Genomic DNA, 12,687 nt, shown 5'->3' with positions numbered 1-12,687 from the left:
GAAAGGAGTAGCTTTTATTGCTTTGCCAGGCAAAGGAGGCCACAGCCGGCTAATGCCCTAAAGGCGTCATCCTCCTCTGGGAGAGAATAGGAAGGGGTCTTATAGTTTGGGAGTGGAAACTGGGGCGGCAGATAAAGATCAGGGTACATGCATCTTGTATTCTTCCTCAAAGCTGGCAGTCAGTGGTCCCAGGATCGGCTTTGGTGGTCTTTGAGGCTATGGCACTTGTGACCTTCTTTCTGGAATGAAGAATGCTTCATCGAGTAGTTAACATCTTCCATTTGACGGGGGTTTAAATTCTGCAGAAGAGCTCAAAGATACTGCCATGTCTATCCCTCGAGTGGGAACCAGGACCCTGCCCCTCAGCTGCGCTATTGTTTCTGGCTGCTCCTCCCTGGTCTCTGCATCCCCTCCCTTCCCTGATTAGCAACTGTTTGAACTCGCCCTTTGGAGCTCAGGGAAGGTCAGGGAGGCTGAATGAAGCTAATTTCTGACAAACAAGAAATGGGGGACACAGAAAGGCTTTTGTGCCCAGGAGCCCCTGCTGGGTTTCAGTAGCTCCGCACCAGATTAAACCTTTTAATTGTATTCCCCAGGAAGATCTCTTTGATCTTCTCCAAGAGAGCACCTTCCCTCATGACAGTTTTCTACAAGAGACCCTTGGCTCTGTCCCTGCCCAGCCCTTAGCTCCCTGTGGACAAAAGGCCAATGGAGAGGGTGAACCAGATGGCCCTGTTTCCTTGGGGTCCAGACCTGGGTTCTACTGCTATGAGTTCTGAAACAGGGCATAGCATCACATCACCTCCCCGAAGTCCTCCAGAAGCAGGCAGATGCCAAGGCAAGCCTGTGAATGTGCAATCCTTTGGCTGGAAAGATGCCCCTTCAATTCTTCCTTTTGTGGGGCATTGCTGACGTGTCTGGAATTGCCACGCTGTAAGCACACGGGGCCACAATATGCAAACCCAAAGCATTCGTGCTTTGGAATGTCAGACCTTTTGAGTTTAAAAACAGACTTTAAAGAGTTTGAGAACCTGGCAATTAATCAGTGCTCTCTGCTCAGAATGAAAGCGCAGAACGGTTTGTTGTGTCTCGATACACAGATGGCTATGGCTGGATAGAATTATTTTTTCGCTATGGTACTCAAAACACCCATTTGTCTGATTTTTCCTCCCATTTTGTAATTCATTGTTTGGCATTTGGTACGCACAGCCCAGTATGTGAGTGGGTCTGCAAATCATTTTTTAAAAATTGATGATGCCAGTATATTCAGCACAACATCCACTGGGTTTTCGATGACCATGAGATACGGTTTTCGTTATCTTATGGTCAACTGATGCGCTGTCTGTATGGACAGGCCCAGGGTTTGGATTCGGTGCCTTGGTTTTCTGGTTTCTGTCTGAGCAAAGCGCAGGGGTCTCAGCACTTTAATTAGTGACGTGGGTTTACTCTGTGTACTCGATTCCTTCTATGGGAATTCTCTCCTGACGCGGCCTCTCAGATTCATTTATTCCACTGACTGCTACTCTGCGCTAGACAATGAAGTCATGGAGTTCCCATCATGGCGCAGCAGAAACGAATCCGACTAGGAACCATGAGGTTGCAGGTTCGATCCCTGGCCTCGTTCCGTGGGTTAAGGATCTGGTGTTGCCGTGAGCTGTGGTGTAGGTCATAGATGCAGCTCTGATTCAACCCCTAGCCTGGGAGCCTCCATATGCTGGGGGTGCGGCCCTAAAAGGGGAGAAAAAAAATAGCCCACTTCTTATGTAATTCACTCTCCCATCTACAGAAGACCCAGCGGGCTGTGGATGGAGGCCTGAGGGGCTCAGCCGTGTGAGGGAAGCTCGGGCCCCTTGGAGGCTCTGAGGGTTTTCTGCCTCCTTCCTGGTTCTCAGCTGAGAGCAGTTGAGGGGGTTCCCAGCTTTGCTGTGTGATTTAACCATTTCGTGCCGGTTTCTGTTCCCCTTTGGAAAGTGTGTTTCTCCTCCATTGCTGCCTGCCCTGAATTTGAGTGGCACTCTCCAGGACTTTCCAAGTTTTGAAAACACTGCTCTGTGACAGGATTTCCTACCCCAGTGAGGCATTAGGGGTGGGGTGGGGGGCTTTGGCAGAGACCACCCGCATCTCACACACAAATCAGGAGAAGGGCTCCCTCAGGAAACCACGGGGGTGCAGACCAGCATCCAAGCCACAGCCCAGTGTGGTGGGGGGACCACTGAGGAGGACTGTCCTGGGCGGCTTCTGAGGTCAAGACCTGGTGGCACAAGGAACACAGGGCGTGAGCTAAGAGAGGGTGTGAAGCGGGAGGGCTGGGTCCACCTGGAGGCCTAATAATTCCCCAAGCCGGCTCTCATCAGGTCTGAAATTCCCCCAGAAGACCTTCGTTGCCCTGGCTTCCTCTCTTCACTGTGAACATTCTCTGGGTGGGGATATGCTCAGCTGCCTGTGCTTCTCTGAGTGAACCTGTTGCCCAGAAAGACCACCAACTCAACTGAAACCTGATCAAGGGGGATGAACCACAAACTCACAGAAAGAGTTTAAAAAAAAAAAAAAAAGTGCAAGAGCCTTTCCTGTGAGAGAGGACCAGGAGGAGCCCTTAGGGCCTTCAGACTTTTCTGACGTGGGCAGGGCCAGCCGTCAGGCCTGATGCTTGTGAAAGGAGGAGGGAGGAAGGGAGACGGGGTGGGAAGAGCTTGAGACAGGGGGGCAGCTCCTAGAAAGTCTTAGCCAGCTGAATGGGGAGCTCCAGCACAGAACTTTCCTATAAAGGAGTCCTGCACTGGTGCCCCCTCCAAGCTCAGTCATCCCCCAGGAACTTTTCACAGTGAGAACCTCCGGCTCAGAGTCACAATTCATCCCTGTGAACTAAAACTATTAATGTTTAAAATCAAATATTCATTGAAAACCTACTCTCTGTAAAGCACCAAGCTGAGTGATGTCATGAGGCATTTGCAAATTGCCTCGGTGTGTCCTGCGGAGAGAGAGAGGTAACATCATTAAAAGGAAAAACGTTTGAGTCACAAGGCAGGGGAAGATGCCAAGAACAAGTGAGCCCCAGGTTAGATGAACTGGCCCAGGGGTAGGACTTGTCCCAAAACGGTAGAGGTGGAAGTTAAAATTTGGGTATTCAGAGCGGCAGTGGAGACACAGGATTGATTTGGCTCAGTGTTGCATGCAAGGCAGGAAGACCTAAGTAATCGCAGGCTGAGAACACCTCAGTGCTTGTTGCGAGAAGAAGCCAGAAGATAGCTGGGAGCCCGCCCTCCGTGAAAGAGGCCGGCAAAAGCGAAGCAGGCTGTCAAGGTCCAGCCAGTTGGCCAGGGGTTCTGCAAAGCTCCTCGGCAAGAATAGAAAGATATGTGCCATGTAGACCGAACCGATACATCTGAGCATGGAGTACATCCACAGTGGCACAGCAAGACGCTGGCATCCACCTGCGGGGGCGATGGGCACATCGTTCACCGCCTGACTGGTGAGGCTAAGCTGCAGTGAGGCTGAGCTGGGTCTGACTCGGGCGGTGAATACTATCTATTCCAAGATTGCACTTCGGGAGCACACAACTTGGGAGTTAGAGTTGGTCTTCCTTCCTCCTCTCTCTCTCCTTCCCCCCTCCTTCCCTCCTCCCTCCCTCCTTCCTTCCTCCCTTACTCTCTCCCTTTCTCCTTCCTTCCTTCCTTCCTTCCTTCCCTCCCCTCTCTCTCCCTCCTCCCTCCCTCTCTCTCTCTCTTCTTCCTTCCTTCCTCTCTTCCTTCCTTTTGCTTTTTAGGGCTGCACCCACAACATATGGAAGTTCCCAGGCTAGGGGTTGAATCAGAGCAACCCCGATTCAACCTATGGCACAGCGACAGAAACGTGGGATCCAAGCCATGTCTTTGACATACACCACAGTTCATGGCAACGCTGGACCCTTAAACCACTGATCGGGGCCAGGGATCGAACCTGTGTCCTCATGGATATTAGTTGGGTTCATCACCGCTGAGCCACAATGGGAACTTCAGAGTTGGCTTTTTCTGCAGTGTCAGCTGTGGTTTGGTTTCCATGTTATTTGAGAATCATTTCCTGGTAGAAAAGTTTACCCCTGGATGACTAGTTGGTTCCACAGGTTGCTATTAATGGTCACACATGACCGCAATGCCCACTCAGTCACTTCTGTCAATCCCAGGGAACCGTCAAGTGGGCATAGAACCCAGGCAGTTGTCTCGTACTGTTTATTGCTCAGTGAGACACTGGTGTTGTGCCTGTGTGTGGCGTTTGAATGAGGACTGGAGAAGAAGGGGCATGGGTTTGCCTGGAGCTCCCTTCCTCCTACCACCACTTTATCTACCTGAGGATAGGAGGACACACACACTTCTGGGGGTTATAGAAAGCACAGTGTGTCTATGCACTTGCTGACAGTTCACAGTGGATGGAGCACAGAGGGAAGAGCAGGGCTTGGAGCAAGGTGAGGTTAGGTGAGCGGTGCTGGAAGGTTTTTGGTTCTGCCCACGAGGCACCTGGGCTTGATCCTGGAAGAGGTTGAAAGCTATGGGAGGGTTTGGAGCAGGCAATTGGCATGATCAGATTTGCTTCTAGAAAGATTTCTTTGTCAGAAATGTAGAAGGATCAAGAGTTGGAATGGAGAACTGTTAGGAGGTTTCAGCACTAACCCAGATGAGAAAATGATGGGGGCCACGATTAAGCTGGTGTCACTGCTGGAGGACAGAAGTGCACTGCTTGGGAAGAGCAAAGAATGAAATGCACCGGAAACAAGAACACAAACCACAGCTCGCAGACAACTCAGAGAGCAAAGCCCCAGGAGTCCACAGGAAGCAAGTCCAGCTTCTGAGGCAAGATCCAGAGGGACCTCTTTGGAAGGGCCGAGGCCTCTTGCATTAGTGAGTTTGTAGTGGTGTTAAAGATTTTTCCCAACCTGCGTCCTCTCCCATCCAACGTCATTGGTGTTTCCCGCCGGAGAATGACGTGATCGAATGAGCATTTTCTGATCAGTCAGTGAATATAAGCTCGTCGAGATGAAGCCCCCGAAACTGGGTGATCTGGCTGATTCGGTCAAACAGTGATGTTTGCTGGCATTTTGATATCCAGTAATATTCTGACTTTGTGTTGCCCCTTTCCTCTTCCTGTGGCACTGACGTTACCCGTGATCATTCAGGCAGTTCAGTAGCACATGTGCTCAGGTTTGGGCATCTGGAAGGCCGGGATAAGTTACGTCATCTTTTCTAGTCTCAGCTTTCACATCCAAAGACCAGGTAATAGTGATGGACCCTTGTGAATGAGTGAGGGTCCCAGCACAGTGCCTGCCTTGCAATAAGCTTCCGTAAATGTGAACCAATGTGAGTATCATTACAGATCCTGTCCCCTTGGGGTGTTTTGGCCTCTTTGAACCTTCCCAGCTCCTTGGGATGTCTGCATTTTGAGGAGCCAGCGTTTCGATGCCCAGTGTCACAGGGGTGGGTCTCTGAGCAGCATCGCAGCCACACCACCATCCTCAGCCAGGCCTCCGTCACCTGCCCTTCCACCCCTTTCTCCTCCACATCCTTGCCGAGTGTCTGGGACAATGGAGGGAACCTGTTTGATTACAGTCAGAAGTCTCTCTGGGAAGCTCCAACCCTTTCAGGGTAATTTGGCATGATTTTATGGAAGCGAGCCTTGGGGAAAATTCAAATGTCAAGCATAATTTGGCACTTGAAACTCGAAAGAAAAAGCCCTCTGATTTCTTTGCATCTACATTTCCCCTCCGCGAGCTCTGGCTGGCCTTCCCCCTTCTCTCTCAGGGGTCATTACCCTGCCGGGTGGGGGGAGGGGGCAGAGGTGACGCAACAGTAGCAGGTGGCAGTCTTTTAACCCTCCCTCTCCCAGGGTCCACTCAGGTCCTGGCCACTCAGTCCCATCTACTTACCCAGACGTCTCTGCAGACCCTGTTTTCTGAGTGCCGTCAGGCAGGATGCTTTCATGAATGCCAAAACCCCAACTACAAGGTCAGCAGTTATTTACCCACAGTAGATGGTGAATTAAAGTTCCCTTACATGCTATCTCTATGTGTATTTTATTTAAAAGAACCCAAAACTGGGGGAACATCTGTCTCTTCTCAGGTTAAAGATGATACATTTCCAGAAGGCTTCTTCCCACCCTTCTGTCCCAAATGAGTTTGGACGATGCAATTGATCAGACCATGAAGGCTGGGATTCCAGCTCCACCACTAACTAGTTGTGTGTATGGCGAGTTCCCTTACCATCTAGAGATGAGTGAGGTACACCTGACCTGAAACACTGCCTGCTGCCCAGCCCGACCTTGCAAACACAAAAAGTATATCGCTGCTGCTTTGGGTCTACTTTCAAACCTCAGGTGGAATGCCTGCTGAGAGAGTTCCTATTGTGGCTCGGTGGCTTAAGGACCTGACTGGTATCTAAGAGGATGCAGGTTTGAACCCTGGCCTCTCTCAGTGGCTTAAGGATCCTGTGTTGCTACAAGCTCAGGTGTAGGTCCAGTGTTGCTGTGACTGTGGTGTACACCCAGAGCAGCAGCTCTGGTTCAACCCACAGCCTGGGAACTTCCATATGCCACAGGTGTGGCCCTAAAAAGAAAAGAGAAAAAAGCAAAAGAAAAAGAAACGTCTGCCGGCCTCAGCCGTGCTAACCCGGAGCCCAGAAAGGGGACTCGGGGAAACATAATTCCATGTTAACTAACATGACACGGAACAAATCCAGTACAAGGACTTTACAAAGTATATAAGGACAGTCATTACAAATTGTCACTCCTTTCCCTCTTTCATCAGTCCTTGCTCACCTGAGTCCTTGTACCTGTCCAAGGGGTGGCATTGGAGGGAGATCAGGATCCAGTACAAGAATCCTCTGTGTATGTGTGTGTGTGTGTGTGTGTGTGTGTGTGTGCGCGCGCGCGTTGGTGGGTGCAGGCAATGGACACATGCTATTCTGAGACCAAAGAATATAGACTGGGGAGAACCTGTTTTAAATATTCTGGGCTTTCCTCTTTTTAAAAAAATTTTTTTTTAGTATAGATAATAGAAAATTTCCCCTACTTTACTGCTCAGATAGAAGCAATGTCTGCTCCAGGTTGGGAAGAGCTACCTCGGAGGAGCAGGTACCACCACCGTCCACCTCATTCCTCTTGTCTTTTGATTTCATGGGGTAGAACCTGATCAGCCCACACAGACTGGGTCTTCCAGTTTTTATTAAGCAACTGTTTCTTTTCTTTTTCCTATGGGTAATTTTGTCATCTAAAATATGATGGAACATTCTCTTTGGAGCAATAAGTCGCCTTAAACACAGGGGCGCTCAGTTAAAAGGAATTTAATGCCTGTAGGAAGCCTTAGAGACCAGCTCATTATCCTAAACTGTTGGGAGTTCCTGATGCCCAGCAGAGGAGGGGAAAGGAGGAGTTTGTTTTCCAAGAACTCCCTCCCAGGCTGGGATATGTGAGTGGATTCTAGCCTGTAAGCAGTGAGATAGGAACCAATTAGCACCATCGTTTTCTGGGTCTAGATGGACAGCATAGTATCTACTGTGAAGGCAGGGCTTCCTTATCCGGTTATCCTGGGTCTTCTCGGATGTTCTTCCTCTGGATCTATTTGGTGGATTGGGGTCCAAATCCGCCTATCTTTGATAAAGGGCAGTTATAGTTCTATTGATTATAGGACATACAACCATTGCATGGAAGTTAAGCAGCTTTCCAAAGGCCTTGTTTGGCTTGGTTTTATAGTTTTTGCAAAGTAAAAATTTTTTTCCCCTTGGCACATTTCAAGATCACTTCCTCCCATGTTGCTCATGTGTTGGTTTGATGAGCCGCTGTGGTCAATATTCCCCTAGCCAATAAGGGCACGTGGATGGTGAGGTATCTCACTGGTTGGGCTGGAACCATTTGATGTCATCGCAGGTGGGCAAAAATAATAGGAACAGACAAAATAGATATGGTACAGAAATCGACAGTCAGGGTCCTTCCTGCAATGGTAGGAACTTTGTTATTTCTAGAGCAGCGATTCTCAAAGTGTCACCTCTGGACTAGCAGCATCAGTATCACACAAGAACTTGTTAAAAATGCAAATTTTGGAGTTCCTATTGCGGCTCAGCTGAAATGAGCCTGACTGGTATTCATGAGGATACGAGTTTGATCCATGGCCTTGCTCAGTGGGTTAAGGATCCGGTGGTATAACCGAGAGCTGCTGTGTAGGTCACAGAGGTGACTCAGATCCGACATTGCTGTGACTGTGGCATAGGCCGGCAGCTACAGCTCTGATTCTGCCCCCATCCTGGGAACTTCCATATGCCATGGGTGCAGCCCAAAAAAAAAAAAATTGCAAATTTTGGGGCTCCATCCTGGACTTACTGAATCGAATGTCTGGGACCCAGCACGTTGTGCTTTAACAAGTCCTCCAGGTGATTCTGATGGCAGCTTCGTTCTGAGAAACACTGCTCTTCAGCTGAAAATCAGCTGCTTTCCTTGACAGCTGAACATTTTCTTAGTCCACAAGACAGGCTTGTATGTTGGAACAAGCTGGAACAGTCAGACAAGAGATGCAAGCTTTCCATACCTATACATTTGTTCAAATCTTTAACATTTACAGATAAAAACTTTGAGAGTACGGAAAGATGACAGTGTGGGAGGAGCTGCCCAAGGTCACAGTTAGCTACAAAAATTGGAATGGCTTTTAGTTCTCTGGGTTCCCTCTTCAGTGCACCTTCCATTCTAGATGCTTAAGAGGATGCTGTGAGGATGCGGGGATGCTTGGACGATGGAGGAGGCTTGTTGGTTGTAGGCAGCGCACTGTGTTGAGCTTAGGATCGCTTTCAAATTGTGTCATTTCCTAGGTACAGCCAAGGGAGAATCACATCACCCCAGTCCCAAGCCTCCGTTTCCTATCTGAAAAATGGGAACAACAGTGCATGCACTGCCTTCCTCAAATGGGGCAGGACCGCGACAGGGCATCTGTTCCCGAGGCAGCAGTAGCCTCAGTAGCGGCAGCCACCGTTACCTTTCCGCAGGTGTCCAGTGTGCCTGCGGACCTGCTCTGGCCGTTCGGGAGGGAGCTCGCACGCCTCAGGGTTGTCAGGGAGGCCGCAGCGCTCGCACCACGTGGGCAAAGCTCTCCTTTCCTTTCATTGACTAATTCCGATGACAGCCTTTCCCATTCTGGTTCCAGCTCTATCAAAACCAGTGAAACAACCACTTATGTGATCATCGTTTTATCACTCGGCTGCCATAGTAAATAAGGGATGGAGGCCCCTGTGCAGGGCCATCTTCACAACAGCTCCATCTAAATGCAAATGTAGATCCCCTGCCAAACAGAGAGGTGAAAGCTTTCCTATTAGCAGGCAGGAGATAGGAGAGTTAATTTAATGCTAAAACATTCCTGAGCAAGGAGAGCCATTTCCCCCATTGAGCAGTGGCCTCATTTTCTCTCCATGACCACCGTGCCCATAATATGATAATTTTTACCTTTTTAAACTTTGCTGAAGGAAAAAGGACAGTCATCTGTCTTTGGAAATGGCTCCTTCTGCATTCATGTTATCTGCAAAAATGCAGATATTTGTCTATTTGGTGAATGAATGGCCTGGAAAAAGCTAAAAGACAAAGATGCCTTCAGTGCTGTGATGTGCTGAGATTCAATGCCAGCACTTGACTTCATGAACTCCCCGCAGGCAGGCTTGCTGTACGATGGGATTGCCCGGCCCAGGGTAATCGGCTCGTTTTCTTCTTCTCTGCAGCCTTTTTCCTGGGCCGAGAGCAGGGGAATTGAGGAGGAGAAGGGAAGGAAAGAATACGGACCACCAAGTCCATCCACGGTGCGGTGATCTTCGCAGTGGGTTGGCAGGAATTAAAATGGGTCCCTCTTCGGGAGCATCTTGGGTCAGATGCTCGAAAGCCGTGTGGTTCTGAGCACATGCTCAGCCTTGCCGAGGCTTCTCATTGGTGTAGGGGTAACCCACGTATATCCCTGGATGGGAGAGAGGGGGTGAACGCTTTCGGAGCCCACTGCACAAAGCTGCCATGGCCGTTTCTCTGCGTCATCACCCTCACAGGCCCTTGCAACTTTAGGATGAGGTGATGGCTGTAAGACCCCTTTTACAAGTGAGGACATGGGCTCGGATGCCTGTTCTGCTCAGAACTGCACAGCTAGTGGAGACGCTACCATCGAACTTCATGATTCATGGATTCCACGCTTGTGCATTGGCTCACTCACTAAGGTTTATTTGTAATCATTGACATACACACTCGGGTTTGCAGGCATTTGTGGACATGCTCGGGCCTGAGGAAAATTTGGGTTGCCCAGCACAGATGTTCCCAGCTGAAGTGGAACAAGACGACACTTTTTTTTTCCTCTTGCTTTTTAGGGCCACACGTGTAGCGTATGGAAGTTCCCAACTAGGGGTTGAATGGGAGCTGCAGCTGCCGGCCTCCACCACAGCCACAGCCACATGGGACCCAAGCCATGTCTGTGACCTACACCACAGCTCATGGCCACACCAGACTCTGAACCCCCTGAGCGAGGCCAGGGATTGAACCTGAGTCCTCATGGATGCTAGTCGGGTTCATAACCTGCTGAGCCATAGTGGGAACTCCAGGGCGACATTCTTTTTGTCTCCGCTCAGACCATTGACAAAGGTCCCTTCGCGTGGCCTATTTGGTGCCACATTTTTTTGCATTTGTGCTTTTGGCTGGGGACTGGGCTGTCGCCAGTGGCTCCCAGCGTGGTGTTGAGGAGCTGTTGGGTGTTCCTGAGGGCAAGAAGGCTGGGATGTGTCTTATGGAGAAAATATAGGAGCTGGGTAAGCCTTGTTCAGGCAGAGTGACAGTGCTGTTGCTGGCTGTGAATTCAAAGTTAATGAATCAACTGTATACTAAATAAGGCATTTTTAAACAGAAACACAGATAAAACAAGGTTATGTACTGACAGGTTGATCAAGATCAGTTTCCCCTAGGAGCAGTGGTTCAGCCTTCGCTAATTCAGTGTTGGCGATGATTTTATAGGACAGGATTGCAAAGTGTCACAAGAAGTGACTGTACTTGGAACCACTTCTGTTTGCCTCTCCTGTCATCCTTGAAGAAGGAGGCAGAGAGACTGTCAGAGGGGTCTGGCCCTGCCCCATGGTGCCTTTATCCCTGCCAGAGGTCCATTCTCCTTTGTTAGAATCAGATTTACCCATGTCATGGGTCAGCTGTAGTTCTGGACAGATGACCTTATCTGCTTGTCAGCTGGGTGTCTTGGGTGAATTATGTGCCCTGTTTCTTCCTCTCTCCGGTGGAGTTCTTAATACTATTTGGCAGGGTTGTTTGGGGGAATTAGGTGAGATTAATATACCTTAAGTTCTTAGCGTGGTGCCTAGATCATCATAAAACTTAAGGACTATTAAAACAACGATCAGGAGTTTGGGTTGGAGTTATTTTTGTGATGCTCGTGTTCCAAGTCTCTGGCTGGTTATCCTGGCTCTTATTTGAGCCTCCCTTTTACTCTCTGCCTGTCTTTTCTGCCCTTGGCTCCTTTCTGGTGCTCTCTCCTGACCTCCCTGTTCTGGACAGTACAAGCCCTGGGTCCGCTCTGTCATGCCCAGGATCCATCGGCTTTCTGTGGGCCAAAGTCCAGCAGGACTCTACCTTCATTCTGCAGGTGGGCACAGAAGGCTGTGGGGTCGAAGCCACCTAATGGATTCAATCACTGCTCCTCCCGGCACATGCTTTGCGTGGTCCAGCCCCATTGAACCTATTGAACCGGGGGCTGCTGAAGGTTTGCTTCCACTGAGAAGAGAGCAATGAAGCCTACACCAGGGGGTAGGCTTAGATGATGTTAGTATGTATGGATGGATCAGGGAGGGATTTCGCCACTGAGACAGAGAGAGGTACAAGAAATGGCACACATCTTAAATACAAAGATTAAGTCAAACTCCATGGGTCCAACTGGCTGAGGTCATGAAGGAATGTGATCTTTAGGGTCTATCCTTGTTGGGCTGCACAAGACCTCAAGCGTCTAAATAGTCCCATCCAAACAGATAGAATGCTACCCAGGAGGGGCGGTGATGCCTCCTGGAGTGCTGTCCAGCCCTGCCCAGTGGTGTCCCTGACCCCTTAACCCACAGCAGGCTTGGCAGCAGAGATGGGCTTCTAGAACATCCCTGATGCTTAGGCTTGGCCCTAAGCCTCATGGAACTCCTTGAAGCCATGCCCTACCTAGGTCTTGGCCTCTCTAGGTAACTTGTGGCTGTGGGCATAGGGCTTTCCCTCTAGTGGAACTCCACACCCTATTTCCATCCCCAGCCCTGAGCAGGAGAGGCTGGAAATGAGTGAGCAGGAGAGCCAGACATCAACTAATTTCTCACCCCATTATGCAGAGTGAGCACTTGAATAATTCCTATAGCAGAAGCGGAGCACAAGAGTGGCTTTCAAGGCTTTATGGGAGGGAGTTTAGCATGGGTCCACAATGGAGAAATCCTCATTGCTAAGGGACATCTTTGAAAACTCTGGACATCTTGTCTTGGAATGGCTCTTTTAAATTTGAAGGGGTGGTTTATTTATCCCTTAATAGGTTCCAGTTGAACAGTCTGGCTGCTGTCTGTTAACGGGGTTTGAATTTCCCACCGGGGCTGTAGACAGAAGTTTCCCCAAAAGTGCTTGGGAGGTGGTGGAATCCCTCTCCCTGGTGGTCCTGGGTTAGGTGGATGCCAGTATTCTCATCCTTGCAGT

This window comes from Sus scrofa, chromosome 3, assembly GCF_000003025.6.
Source record: "Sus scrofa isolate TJ Tabasco breed Duroc chromosome 3, Sscrofa11.1, whole genome shotgun sequence".
Lineage (NCBI taxonomy): Eukaryota > Metazoa > Chordata > Mammalia > Artiodactyla > Suidae > Sus > Sus scrofa.
Note: the sequence above shows the minus strand (reverse complement) of the source record.